Here is a 15,321-nt window from a genome sequence, read left to right as displayed (position 1 = left end):
TGTTTTTTTAATTTAAATATCGAAACTTGTTTTCTCCTTTTTTTTTTCTTTACTTTTTTTTAGCTATTTAGAGCTTAAAGCTAGTTATATGAAGCCTTGCATAGGTCACCGGCAATAAACTGACTAAAATAATTAGATTACGTTATACAGAGCCAAATTCTTTGCATGTTAAGAGGAGTGATAGGTGGATCTGTCAGGGGACAGTTTATAAAAGACTGCATACTTCTTACATCACTTAGAAGTGCCCTGGTATCAGCATTACCTTCACTTTCCCCATAATCTCATTTCCCTAAGGGATGTCAGGGCCTTAACCCTTCCCAAGAGTCGGTCAGAAGCGAGGAGTCAGTGCGCTGAAAGCCTAATAAGAGCTGACAGTCCATGGGCTGGAAAGGCTAGGTAATGTGCGGTGCCCACCCAGCCTTTTTACGCAAGCGTGAATATGCCAGCAAACGTGCTTTTAATTTAAGGATGGGGGGGGAAGGGGGGGCATTTGTTACTTGCAAGGTTCTCCCCTTCCAGTGTTGATACAATACATCGACGTGCATGATACATCATTTCTCATGCTCCATTTACATGCTTATTTCCGGATAAAAATGAATTTCCACATCTGCGTTACAGATCCCGTAAAGATGCTCGAAGGCCAGGGATAAACAAGAGTACAACGCAACGTACGGCCCACTGCGCCGAGACGTTCTGTTTGTGTGACTGGACGCAGTGCTCCGTCTCTCTTATTTATGTCTGTTTCTGAATTCTCTTGTAGGCTCTGAAAGCCTCAGGGAGTTTACATCACTGCACATAGCTGAGTCTCTGGTTCCCACAGAGCTGTTCAAAGACTGACTCACGGTCTGTGTTAATTGTTCTCAAAATTCAGCACTTGAAGGGTGTGGCCAGAGAGGAAAGTCTACTGTACTTAAAGGGCATGTTCAGAAATGTTTCACACATAAATCATGTTTTTGTTCCACTTAAAAATGCCACACTCGCAACTTAAAGCGAAAGAGCGACCTTGCACGGCTACCTCCTCACGTGCTGGCTGTGAGCGCTGGTTCAGTCTCCAAGGACTAGCCAGCCGTATTGTGAAGTGAAGGATACAGATACAGTACAGAGTGCTCCAGTTGTCAGGGATGAATTAACGTTTAATGCTCCCTTAGGTGTAATGCTGCAGTGGAGGAGCCGAAGTTACTGTTGTAATCTTTTAATTTTATATAGTACTTGCAGCTTTTACCTAGTGCTGTACACAGAGTGATCCAGCTGTGTAACAGGATCCTGTGGCTCCCCAGCCGTCGTGGAACCACAAGTTCCAAGGTAGTTGATGATCCACAGGTTGCCCATGCTTGGAGACTGCGAAAGGTCCATGCCAGGGTGTATACTAATTTGATTGATTTTGTATTGCTCATGCCCACCAAATATACCCAAAAGTGTATGCTTCCGTCCTTCTGCAGACTAGGCACTTACGCCCACTTATGCTTGGATAGGTGGGGAGGTTTGCAAGTGTGGACCAAGAACCTTATTCAGCTTCAAAACTGTAAGTGGCTGCGATCGCATGCTGGGGGCCACCCAGCACAGGGCAAGGCCGCCCAGCATGCTAATGGTCGTCAGCAATGCGATCGCAGTACAATTTCAATCGCATTGCTGAATTGTGGAAGCACCCTGGCTCCGCAGCAGGGCTGCGAAGGCAGGTGAAGGGCGGCCATGTTTTGACTCGCAACGGCTGCGTGTAACAGTAACATAGTTAATAAGGCTGAAAAAAGACAAGTTTTCCATCGAGTTCAACCATTATTTAGATCCTATACCAGTGGTTTCCAAACTTTTGAATCACGGCGCCCTAGAATATCAGAATTTTTTTCACGGCACCCCTAGGCCAAACATTTCTTATTGAGAAATTTAGAAAGAAATATTACATTAAGTAGATCGCGTTTATATGTCATCCTTAGGGTCAGTTGTGTGGTGAGGGACAAGATTTGCTTCTGTTTGGCCACATATTTTATGACTGGCAGCCACCAGCACTGGTTTTGCCTATTATATTGACCATGAATAATTTGAATTGGCCCTGGACCACCAACTGTCCCGAGCAGTGGTGCAAGTAGAAAAAATATCTTACAGGTACTGTGTGCGCGCGCCAAAAATGGGTGTGGCCAAATGCCATATGGGGCGTGGCCAATGAAAATGTGGGCGTGGTACACATATGGGGGAGGGGCAGATACACATATGACCCCCACAGTGCCAGATACACGTTGCCCCACAGTGCCAGATACACGTTGCCCCACAGTGCCAGATACACGTTGCCCCACAGTACCAGATACACGTTGCCGCACAGTGCCAGATACACGAATGCCCCACAGTGCCAGATACACGAATACCCCACAGTGCCAGATATACATTGCCCCCCACAGTGCCAGATATACATTGCCCCCCACAGTGCCAGATATACTTTGCCCCCCACAGTGCCAGATATACATTGCCCCCACAGTGCCAGATATACATTGACCCCACAGTGCCAGATATACATTGCCCCCCACAGTGCCAGGTATACATTGCCCACAACAGTGCCAGGTATACATTGCCCCCACAGTGCCAGATATACATTGCCCCCCACAGTGCCAGGTATATATTGCCCCCCACAGTGTCAGGTATACATTGCCCCCCAAAGTGCCAGGTATACATTGCCCCCCACAGTGCCAGATATACATTGCCCCCCACAGTGCCAGGTATACATTGCCCACAACAGTGCCAGGTATACATTGCCCCCCACAGTGCCAGGTATACAGTGCCAGGTATACATTGCCCCCCACAGTGCCAGATATACATTGCCCACAACAGTGCCAGATATACATTGCCCCCCACAGTGCCAGGTATACATTGCCCCCCACAGTGCGAGGTGTACATTGCCCACAACAGTGCCAAGTATACATTGCCCCCCACAGTGCCAGATATACATTGCCCCTCACAGTGCCCCCCTTCCTCTGCTCACCGCTGCTGCTGTCTTGTCTCCCGTGTGTGAGGGGAGGAGAGCGCAGCCTGCGCCTCTCCTTCCCCTCAGTCTCCGGCGGGTGAGTTCAATTCAGCGCCGATCCGTGAGCCAATCAAAGCTCCGCGAGCTCTGATTGGCTCACGGGCGGCGCTGATTTGAACGAAGACATTGAGGGGCAGGAGAGGCGCAGGCTGCGCTCTCCTCCCCTCACATCAGCGGTAGCGAGCGAGCAGCGGCCCATCGGTGTGGGTACGGCGTACCCACGGCGAAATTCTTAAGTGTACGCCGTACCCACCCGTACCCGCATACTTGCACCGCTGGTCCCGAGGCACCCCACGGAGCCACGGCACACAGTTTGGGAACCTCTGTCCTATACTATTCTATAAAAACAGATATACTCATTGTTCTTCTATAGAATCTTTTTAAATGCTATATCCTTGGATTTTTTTTTTTCAGTTAGAAATTTATCCAACCCATTCTTAAATTGAATGACTCAGTCCGCCATTACGACCTTCTCTGGTAAAGAATTCCAGTTCCTTGCTGCCCTTACTGTGAAGAACCCCTTCCTTCTTTTGGTATGACATTTTCTCTCCTCTAACCTCAGAGGGTGTCCGCATGTCCTTTGTAGAGATCTCGTAATATACAAATCTCCTGATAGCTCCATGTATTGTCCTTTATATATTTATACATATCAATAATGTCTCCTCTTAGACGCCTTTTTTCTAGTGTAAGCATATTTAACCTAGTAAGCCTTTCCTCGTTTTCCAGTTCCTCAAACCCCTTTAGCAGTTTTGTAGCTAATATCTTATTTGCTTTCGTTGCTGCACTCTGACATTGGGTACTGCTGTTAAATCTATTATCAATGAGCACCCCCAGATCTTTTTCTGTTACAGTTTCCCCTACATTGGGGTAAATTTACTAAGATTCGTGTTTTCCCGTTTGAGGTCAAAGTTCAATCACGAATGACATCGAAAGTGTAAATATGCAACTTTTTGAATTGATTGCGACTAATTTACTAAACTGCCGTATTCTGCATTTTCGGTTTTTCCGATGTCGATGTCATTCGTTTTTTTAGGCAGTGTTTTACGTGAGTGACTTGTAAAACACTGCCGACTTTAATACAATGAATCTCGGCCGGATCTGAGAGATCCGTGCTGGGCTTCATTGTGCACTTTGTTAAAAAAAAAAACTAAAGTTTAAATGTAAAAAAAAAATTGCGTGGGGTCCCCCCTCCTAAGGCAAACCAGCCTCGGGCTCTTTGAGCCGATCCTGGTTGCAGAAATATGGAAAAAAAATGGACAGGGGTTCCCCCATATTTAAGCAACCAGCATCGAGCTCTGCGCCTGGTCCTGGTTCCAAAAATACGGGGGACAAAAAGAGTAGGGGTCCCCCGTATTTTTGAAACCAGCACCGGGCTCCACTAGCTGGACAGATAATGCCACAGCCGGGGGTCACTTTTATACAGTGCCTTGCGGCCGTGGCATCAAATATCCAACTAGTCACCCCTGGCCGGGGTACCCTGGGGGAGTGGGCACCCCTTCAATCAAGGGGTCCCCCCCCCCCCAGCCACCCAAGGGCCAGGGGTGAAGCCCGAGGCTGTCCCCCCCATCCAATGGGCTGCGGTTGACCGAAAGTGACCTCACCGCTGACCTGAAAGTTCCCACCATTGGTTACAATGGAGCGCATAGGCGCTACATTGTAACACTGCCGTGTGCCGCCTGTCATACAGTACAGGAGCACACAGCCGATCAGGAGGGTGCTACAACGTGGCGCTCCCTGATTGGCTGAGGAAACCCATTTAGACATCAGTCAGAGTGGGTTTCTGGCATTCGGGGAAACGGGGCCCATGTGAAAACATGGGTCCCCTTTCAGTTCGTGGTCGGGTATTCGTTTTTTTATTTTTTCAAGTACGTGGATTACAAAAGGAGTTACCGAGGAGCCTTCAACCATGGATTATGTGAGTATAATTTTTTCTACAGGTACACCATGGATTCTACTGGAGAAGAGAACCGACCTGCGTGGGAACATCCGGTAAGTATGTGTATATGGAGGTGTGGATGGATGTATTAAAGTTATACTGTCAAGGTGTGTGTGTGTTGTCTTTATTGGGGTATTTTTTTAGTAGTAGTACTACAGGTACCAGCGGGCCCATTTTTCTGCCGCATGCTGGTACTTGTGGTTCTCCAAGTACCAGCTTGCGGGGAGGCTTGCTGGGCCTTGTAGTACTGCTACTAAAAACAATATCAAACACTTATCACAAAGGCTATCAGCCCCCCATCCGCAGCCCATTGGATGGGGGGGGACAGCCTCGGGCTTCACCCCTGGCCCTTGGGTGGCTGGGGGGGGGGACCCCTTGATTGAAGGGGTCCCCACTCCCCCAGGGTACCCCGGCCAGGGGTGACTAGTTGGATATTTGATGCCACGGCCGCAAGGCACTGTATAAAAGTGACCCCCGGCTGTGGCATTATCTGTCCAGCTAGTGGAGCCCGGTGCTGGTTTCAAAAATACGGGGGACCCCTACTCTTTTTGTCCCCCGTATTTTTGGAACCAGGACCAGGCGCAGAGCCCGATGCTGGTTGCTTAAATATGGGGGAACCCCTGTCCATTTTTTCCCCATATTTCTGCAACCAGGATCGGCTCAAAGAGCCCGAGGCTGGTTTGCCTTAGGAGGGGGGACCCCACGCAATTTTTTTTCTGAAAATTTATAACATTCCCCCCCCCTTCCCACTGAAAAACATGCACGGATCTCATGGATCCGTGCATGCCTATACAAACACGGGATAAAAAAGCAGGTCTGGTTTTTTTTAGCACTTTTTCACGATTTGTATTTTATCACGGCAGTGTTTGGCTATTATCGGCAGTGTTTGTGTTTTGCACTTTTTAGTAAATTCACGATTTCTAGCAAATTGCAGGCGTATTTGACCGATGGTGTATTGATTCGTGATTTTTTCCTAGGACTTCCAAAATATTACGAATGCCCTCATCACTGCCGTGATTTTTGCTTAGTAAATTACCGAGATGACACTTTGAAGAAAAAACGGCATCTCGTCAAAATCGGAACCTTAGTAAATATACCCCCATTCTATCCATTTAATTTGTAGGTTGCATTGTTATTTTTAGTTCCAAATTGCATGACTTGACATTTATCTATATTAAATCTCATTCTCCATTTAGTTGCCCAAATTTCCATTTTAAGTAAGTCATTCTGTAGGGACTCTGAATCCTTGGCTGAGTTAATTACCCTACATCAGGCATATCCAAACTGGTGCCCTCCAGCTGTTGAGAAACTACACATCCCAGCATGCCCTGACACAGCTTTAGCATTCTCTGACAGCAAAACTGTGTCAGGGCATGCTGGTATATGTAGTTTCACAACAACTGGAGGGCTGCAGTTTGGACATGCCTGCCCTACATAGTTTGGTATCATCTGCAAAAAATTATACTGTGCTTTCCAGACCTATTACTAGGTCATTAATAAATATATTGAACAGTAGTGGCCTGAGTACTGACCCCTGCGGTATTCTACTGAATACAGTGGCCCAGTTGGAGAACATCCCATTAACTACAACTCGCTGATCCTTATTTTCTATCCAATTACTTACTCAAGTACAAATGGTGTTACCTAGATGAGCTCTCTTAGTTTGAAAATCAGCCTCCTATGTGGCACTGTGTCAAAGGCTTTTGCAAAATCTAAATAGACCACATCTACTGCATTACCCTGGTCAAGATTTTTGCTCACTTGCTTGTAGAAGCTAATTCAGTTAGTTTGGCATGACCTGTCCCTCATGAAACCATGCTGGTTCCTATTAATAACATTGGACGTATCCAAGTACTCCTGTATGCTATCTTGTAATATTCCTTCCAATATTCTCCCCTCAACTGATGTCAAACTCACCGGTCTATAGTTACCAGGATGAGTTTTGCTACTCTTTTTATATATTGGGATTACCACTGCTATACGCCAGTCCTTTTGGTATCATGCCTGTTTCAATTGAGTCATAGAAAAATCAAATATAAAGGCCTTGCTAGTTCTGAGTTAAGCTCCATAAGAACCTTTGGGTGAAGGTCGACGTAATGCAGCCGGCCCAAAAGATGGCACCAACCCGCCCCCGGATTCCCTGCACCATTCATGCAACGCTGAGTCACCGCCCCACGAACGCCTCTGTCTGTCAATCAAGCAGAGGTGTTTGCAGCATAACAGGGATGCGACCGCATCTCCTCGGCCCGCACACACGCAGTGAGTGCAGGTACTGCGTGTGTGCACTACGGCAGTCTAGGGGAGAATGCAAATGCATCTCAGATGTGTCTGCTGCCGAATCGGGCTTAAAATGCGGTAAGGGGGGTGTTTGCGTCATTGTGCCATAAGGGAGACCTGCACTAAGAAATATACACAGCGGTCAATAGTCCTATCACCTGCAGGTGCCTGAGGATTGGTGCAAATAATGATGATGGAGATGGGTGCCAGCACGAGCTAAGAGCCTCTGACTGGCTGATTGCAGGCTCACAAGCTGATAGCTCAGCCCCATATTGTTTCTGTGCTTATTTTAGAATTCAATTTTCTTATTTTTGTTTGTATACTGGAAGGAAGCTTAAGTTTTGTGTTTTGTTTTTTAATTAACTCTTAACAGTGAATACAGTTATCAAAACAGAAATGTTACAGAATGTTATCACCAGGTAGGATGTATTAGTAGCTGATGTACATTCATTTTGAGATTTTTCTTTTTTTAGGTACATATCTGAATCAATCATTAGTGCTACTGTACATTGTCCTTCAAGCCTCAGGTTTCCAAGCATCGGAGATTGGCGAATTGTCCAAGTTCATAAGGAGCCAACAGTGAGCTACAAATCAGCAAGCTTTTCCGTTTTATTTCGCTGTACGTTGCTCTCAACCACGATATCCCAGTTCATACTTTCAGTTGTGCAGAACATCTCTACAGACCTTTAGTTCTAAGGATTGAACTCGAGCAGCTCGCGCACACAGCAATTTGGGAGGCCAATCTGTACATGTAGGTTGTAGAGATGGTTTGCCCAAAACAACGTCCATTTCCAATCGGCATTTGATGGTCCATATATTAAGGACTCAGTGGTACTTACAGTAACAGTCTGTTATCTCATTATACTGCAGCAATACAATGTAAAGGACCTCCCTGAGATCAGCCCTGAAAATCCAGCCTTCCTACAGTCTTCTTACCTTAAAGAGTAATACTACTTAGTAATGAGTCAGTGCACGTGCACAGTAAAATCCTGCTATTTCCCCTGTACTGCGCATGAGCGGGAGGGAAAGCCTCACGAGTGACCTCAATTAACCTTTCGGTCTACCTCCGACTGCAGGTTTCCACTATAGACGATAATGGGGATTTCATTCCCTATTACTGTCTATGCGCTCCGGTTTTTTTTTTTTTTTTTGGCAGGCAGGGAGCGCACAGCCAATTAGGAGAGCGATATGACTTGGTGCTACCTGATTGGCTGGCGGGTCCCCAAGTGACAGGAGTCATGAGGGGTCCCAGCATTCAGGGAAAGGGGAACCATGTGTACACATGGATCCCCTTAAATTGCGTGGACCGGGTTTTTTGCATTTACATTTTTTTTTTTTTTTTTTTTACCCCTGGATGGAACATGGGAACAAAGAGGACTAATTTTCACTGGAAATACCCTAAGGATTCAACTGGACAAGTGGTCGTGAATGTTGGCATGGGATGTAGGTAAGTATTTATACAGAGAATCATGCACGGATCTCACTGATCCATGCATGATTCTCCAAACACACCAGCCAAAAGCAGGTCTATTTAAAAGTTCTATTTCTGTATGAATTCCATCCATTTCCGGCAGTGTATGGCTATTGTAGCCAGTGATTGAGAATACGAATCCTTAGTAAATTCCTATGTTGTATGAGGTGTATGTGAAAAAACGGGATACGGTCAAGATGCCGCCGGCCGGAATCCCGGCGGTCGAAATACCGACGCCGGAATCCCGACCGCCACAATCCCGACATATTCTCCCTCCGTGGGTGTCCACGACACCCACAGAGGGAGAATCTAATAGTGTGCCGAGCGTAGCGAGGCACCGTGCCCGCAGCGTGGCGAGCGAAGCGAGCTCGCAAGGGGCTGCATTCCGCTCGCCACCCCTGTCGGGATTGTGTGTTCGGGATTCCGGCGTCGGTATTTCGACTGCCGGGATTCCGGCCGGCGGCATTTAGTACTGATCCCGAAAAAACTGCCATGTTTGATCGATGGTCTATTGATTCGTATTTGTGTGGATGGCAGTGTATCTCAATACAAATTGCCCCAACACTGCTGAGATTTGTGTTTAGTAAATTTACGAGTTGCATTTTCGTATGACAGTGCAAACTCAAATAAAAACGGGAGCTTAGTAAATTTCCGCCAGAATTTTTAGATGAGGCCGTACCAATAACCTATACAGTGGCATTATTACTTATTTCTCTTACGTCCTAGAGGATGCTGGGGACTCCGTAAGGACCATGGGGTATAGACTGGCTCCGCAGGAGACATGGGCACTACAAAGAACTTTAGAATGGGTGTGCACTGGCTCCTCCCTCTATGCCCCTCCTCCAGACCTCAGTTAGATCCTTTGCCCAGAGGAGAATGGGTGCATTACAGGGGAGCTCTCCTGAGTTTCTCTGAAAAAGAATTTTGTTAGGTTTTTTATTTTCAGGGAGCACTGCTGGCGACAGGCTCCCTGCATCGTGGGACTGAGGAGAGAGAAGCAGACCTACTTAAATAATAGGCTCTGCTTCTTAGGCTACTGGACACCATTAGCTCCAGAGGGAGTCGGAACGCAGGTCTCCCCTCGCCGTTCGTCCCAGAGCCGCGCCGCCGTCCTCCTCACAGAGCCGGAAGTTAGAAGCCGGGTGAGTATAAGAAGAAAGAAGACTTCAAAGGCGGCAGAAGACTGCTCCCACACACAACACACACGGCAGGCACTGATGGGTGCAGGGCGCAGGGAGGGGCGCCCTGGGCAGCAATAATAAACCTCTAGGACTGGCTACCAGGCATATATAGGCTGCGGAGGCAGTATATATTATAATCCCCCGCCAGTATTACAAAATTGAGCGGGATCGAAGCACGCCGCTGGGGGGGCGGAGCTTGATCCCTCAGCACTAACCAGCGCCATTTTCTCCACAGAGCACTGCAGAGAAGCTGGCTCCCCGGACTCTCCCCTGCTGAACACGGTGACACAGGGCAGAAAAGAGGGGGGGGGGGGGGGGGCACTTGTAAGGCGCAGTGAGTGTATTATATACATATAATTATATAAAAGCGCTATTTATCTGGGAATTTGTTTCCAGTGTCAGTTGGCGCTGGGTGTGTGCTGGCATACTCTCTCTCTGTCTCTCCAAAGGGCCTTATTGGGGAACTGTCTCCATATAAATATATCCCTGTGTGTGGGGGGGTGTCGGTACGAGTGTGTCGACATGTCTGAAGCGGAAGGCTCATCTAAGGAGGAGGTGGAGCAGATCAGTGGCGTAACTACTGCCCCCGCAGCCCTCGCGGAGGCTTGGGGGCGAGGGGCTGCGGGGGCGCCGCCACTACTTTAGCGCAGATTGACATGCGGACGAGCGTCCGCATGTCAATCTGCTCTCACTAACCCTCCGCTGCTGTAAGGAGGGACACGGAGGGCACAGCGTGCGCCTCTCCTGTGTCCCTCCTGGGTCTCCGGCGGGTCTAATAAAGGAAGTGCCGTTCGTGAGCTCTGATTGTCTCATGAACCGGCACTTCCTTTAACAGACCCGCCTGAGACCCAGGAGGGACACAGGAGAGGCGCGCGCTGCGCCCTCCGTGTCCCTCCATCACAAAACAGCGGGGGAGCCGGGGGGAAGAGCACTGGGGGAGCATATGCAGCACAGGGGGAGGTTGCACTGGGGGGGGGGGGTATATGTGTACCTGGCACATGGGGGGGGCTGGCTATATTTGGCACTGGGGCATGTGAGTACCTGGCACTGTGGGGGAATATCTGGCACTGGGGGCATATGTGGCACTGGGAGCACAGCCCTAGCAACAAGCACTACCCCCTAGCAACGAGCATGACACCCAGTGCATGAAACCCCTGGCAACGAGCATGACACCAGTGCATGAAACCCCTGGCAACGAGCATGACACCCTGAGCATGAAAACCCCTGGCACCGTGCATGGAACCAAGAGCATGAAACCCCTGGCAACAAGCAGGTAATTTAAAAGTAATTAGAAGCCTTACTGTAGGACTTAATGTGTAATGGGGATTGCCGTGGCGTGTAATGGGGATTGCGGTGTGTGGCATAATGTATCACGGACATTGCGGTGTGCGTCATAATGTGTCACAGGCATTGTGATATGTGGTATAATGTCTCAGGGGCATTGCAGTGTGGCATAATGTATAACGGGCATTGCGGTGTGTGACATAGGGTATAACGGGCATTGCGGTATGTGTCACAGGCATTACGGTGTATGGTATACTATATCACGGGCATTGTGATATGTGGTATAATGTCTCAGGGTCATTGCAGTGTGTGGCATAATGTATCACTGACATTGCGGTGTGTGTCATAATGTGTCAGGCATTACGGTGTGTTGTATACTATATCACGGGCATTGTGGTATAATGTCTCAGGGTCATTGCGCTGTGTGTCATAATGTGTCACACACATTGTGCTATAATGTATCAGGGGCATTGCAGTGTGTAGCATAATGTATAACGGGCATTGCGATTCCTGTCATAATGTGTCACAGGCATTACTGTGTGTGCATATTGTGTCATGTGCATTATTGTGTGTGGCATAATGTCTAAGGGCCATTGCAGTATGTGGCATAATGTATACTGGGCATTACTATAAGGAGGAGAAATGACAAATAATGTAAGGGGCATGAATCAGGATTATTTCTCTGACGTCCTAGTGGATGCTGGGAACTCCGTAAGGACCATGGGGGATAGCGGCTCCGCAGGAGACTGGGCACATCTAAAGAAAGCTTTAGGACTAGCTGGTGTGCACTGGCTCCTCCCCCTATGACCCTCCTCCAAGCCTCAGTTAGATTTCTGTGCCCGACGAGAAGGGTGCACACTAGGGGCTCTCCTGAGCTCTTTGTGAAAGTTTTAGTTTAGGTTTATTATTTTCAGTGAGACCTGCTGGCAACAGGCTCACTGCATCGTGGGACTAAGGGGAGAAGAAACGGACTCACCTGAGTGCAGAGTGGATCGGGTTTCTTAGGCTACTGGACATTAGCTCCAGAGGGACGATCACAGGTTCAGCCTGGATGGGTCACCGGAGCCGCGCCGCCGTCCCCCTTACAGAGCCAGAAGAGCGAAGAGGTCCGGTAAAATCGGCGGCAGAAGACGATCCTGTCTTCAGATAAGGTAGCGCACAGCACCGCAGCTGTGCGCCATTGCTCTCAGCACACTTCACACTCCGGTCACTGAGGGTGCAGGGCGCTGGGGGGGCAGCGCCCTGAGACGCAATAAATCGATAAAACCTTATATGGCTAAAATAAATGCATCACATATAACTCCTGGGCTATATGGATGCATTTAACCCCTGCCAAAACATATAAAAAAACGGATGATAAGGACGCCGAGAAAGGGGCGGAGCCTATCTCCTCGGCACACTGGCGCCATTTTCCCTCACAGCTCAGTTGGAGGGAAGCTCCCTGGCTCTCCCCTGCAGTCACTACACTACAGAAAGGGGTTAAAAAAGAGAGGGGGGCACAAATTAGGCGCAGTATAAACAATACAGCAGCTATAAAGGGAAAAACACTTATATAAGGTTATCCCTGTATATATATAGCGCTCTGGTGTGTGCTGGCAAACTCTCCCTCTGTCTCCCCAAAGGGCTAGTGGGTCCTGTCCTCTATCAGAGCATTCCCTGTGTGTGTGCTGTGTGTCGGTACTTTTGTGTCGACATGTATGAGGAGAAAAATGATGTGGAGACGGAGTAGAGTGTCTGTAATAGTGTTGTCACCCCCTAGGGGGTCGACACCTGAGTGGATGTACTGTTGAAATTGCGTGACAGTGTCAGCTTTGTATAAAAGACAGTGGTTGACATGAGACAGCCGGCTACTCAGCTTGTGCCTGTCCAGACGTCTCATACAGGGGCTCTAAAGCGCCCGTTACCTCAGATACAGACGCCGACACGGATACTGGCTCCTGTGTCGACGGTGAAGAGACAACCGTGATTTCCAATAGGGCCACACATTGCATGATTGAGGCAATGGTAAATGTTTACACTTTTCTGATAATATGAATACCACCAAAAAAGGGGTATTATGTTTGGTGAGGAAAAACTTCCTATAGTTTTCCTGACTCTGAAAAATAAAATGAGGTGTGTGATGATGCGTGGGTTTTCCTCCGATAACAATTGATAATTCTAAAAAGTTATTGGCAGTATACCTTTTCCCGCCAGAGGTTAGGGTGCGTTGGGAAACACCCCCTACAGGGGATAAGGCGCTCACACGATTGTAAGAACAAGGGCTCTACCCTCTCTTGAGATGGCCGCCCTTAAGGATCCTGCTGATAAAAAGCAGGAGGGTATCCTAAAATGTATTTACACACATACTGGTGTTATACTGCGACCAGCAATCGCCTCAGCCTGGATGTGCAGTGCTGGGTGGCGTGGTCGGATTCCCTGACTGGAAATATTGATATCCTAGATACAGTATATTATTGCCTATAGAGCAATTAAAAGATGCTTTTCTATATATGCATGATGCACAGCGGAATATTTGCCGACTGGCATCAAGTATAAGTGTTTTGTATTCTAGTAAAGTGGTCAGGGATTCCAAACGGCATTTGGAAGTATTGCCTTAAAAAAGGGGATGTACCCTAGGTCGCCTCTCAAAATAAGACGCCGTATTATCAGGCGCAGTCCTGGTTGGCAAGCGGACAAAAGGGTTCCTCTTTTCTGCTCGTGACAGAGGGAGAGGAAAATGGCTGCAGAGATCAGCCAGTTCCCAGGAACAGAAACCCTTTTCCACCGCTGCCAAGCCCTCAGTATGACGCTAGGGCTTTACAAGTTCAGGCACGGTGGGGGCCCGTTCTCAGTGAATTTCAGTGCGCAGTGGGCTCACTCGCAAGTAGACCCCTGGATCCTTCAGGTAATATTTCAGGGGTACAAATTGGAATTCGAGACGTATTCCCCTCGCCGTTTCCAAAAGTCTGTTTTACCGACGTCTCCCGCTGACAGGGAGGCAGTTTTGGAAGCCATTCACAAGCTGTATTCCCAGCAGGTGATAATAAAGGTACCCCTCCTGCAACAGGGAACGGGGTATTATTCCACACTATTGTGGTACCGAAGCCAGACGGCTCGGTGAGACCGATTTTAAAATCTAAAATCTTTGAACACTTACATACAGAGGTTCAAATTCAAAATTGAGTCACTCAGAGCAGTGATTGCAAACCTGGAAGAAGGGGACTACATGATGTCTCGGGACATCAAGGATGCTTACCTTCATGTCAAAATTTACCCTTTTCACCAAAGGTATCTCAGGTTATGGTACAGAACTGTCACTATCAGTTCAGACGCTGCCGTAGGGATGGTCCACGGCACCCCGGGTCTTTACTGAAGTAATGACCGAAATGATGATATTCCTTCGAAGGAAGGGAATTTTAGTTATCCTTTACTTGGACGATTCCCTGATAAGGGTAAGATCCAGAGAACAGTTGGAGGTCGGTGTAGCACTATCTCAGGTAGTGTTGCGGCAGCACGAGTGGATTCTCAATATTCCAAAATCGCAGCTGGTTCCGACGACTTGTCTTCTGTTCCTAGGGATGATCCTGGACACAGTCCAGAAAGAAGGTGTTTCTCCCGGAGGAGAAAGCCAGGGAGTTATCCGAGCTAGTCAGGAACCTCCTAAAACCGAACCAAGTCTCAGTGCATCAATGCACAAGGGTTCTGGGTAAAAATGGTGGCTTCCTACGAAGCAATCCCATTCGGCAGATTCCACACAAGAACTTTCCAGTGGAACCTACTGGACAAATGGTCCGGGTCGCATCTTCAGATGCATCAGCGGATAACCCTGTCACCAAGGACAAGGGTGTCCCTCCTGTGGTGGTTGCAGAGTGCTCATCTTCTAGAGGGCCGCAGATTCGGCATTCAGGACTGGGTCCTGGTGACCACGGATGCCAGCCTGCGAGGCTGGGGAGCAGTCACACTGGGAAGGTATATCCAGGGCTTATGGTCAAGCCTGGAGACAAAAATATCCTGGAACTAAGGGCCATTTACAATGCCCTAAGTCAAGAAAAGCCTCTGCTTCAGGGTCAACCGGTATTGATCCAGTCGGACAACATCACGGCTGTCGCCCACGTAAACAGACAGGGCGGCACAAGAAGCAGGAGGGCAATGGCAGAAGCTGCAAGGATTCTCTGCTGGGCGG

General features: G+C 48.3%; 1 protein-coding gene across 3 annotated transcripts in view; it reads left to right on the top strand.

The window, feature by feature from the left end:
• The window catches only part of SLX4IP (SLX4 interacting protein), a 481,037-nt gene that overhangs the window by 415,683 nt on the left and 50,033 nt on the right, over positions 1-15,321 (top strand). The window lies entirely within an intron of this gene.

The sequence above is a fragment of the Pseudophryne corroboree genome, chromosome 4 (assembly GCF_028390025.1).
Source record: "Pseudophryne corroboree isolate aPseCor3 chromosome 4, aPseCor3.hap2, whole genome shotgun sequence".
In the NCBI taxonomy this organism is placed as follows: Eukaryota; Metazoa; Chordata; class Amphibia; order Anura; family Myobatrachidae; genus Pseudophryne; species Pseudophryne corroboree.
Note: the sequence above shows the minus strand (reverse complement) of the source record. Positions and strands in the feature narration are given on the sequence as shown.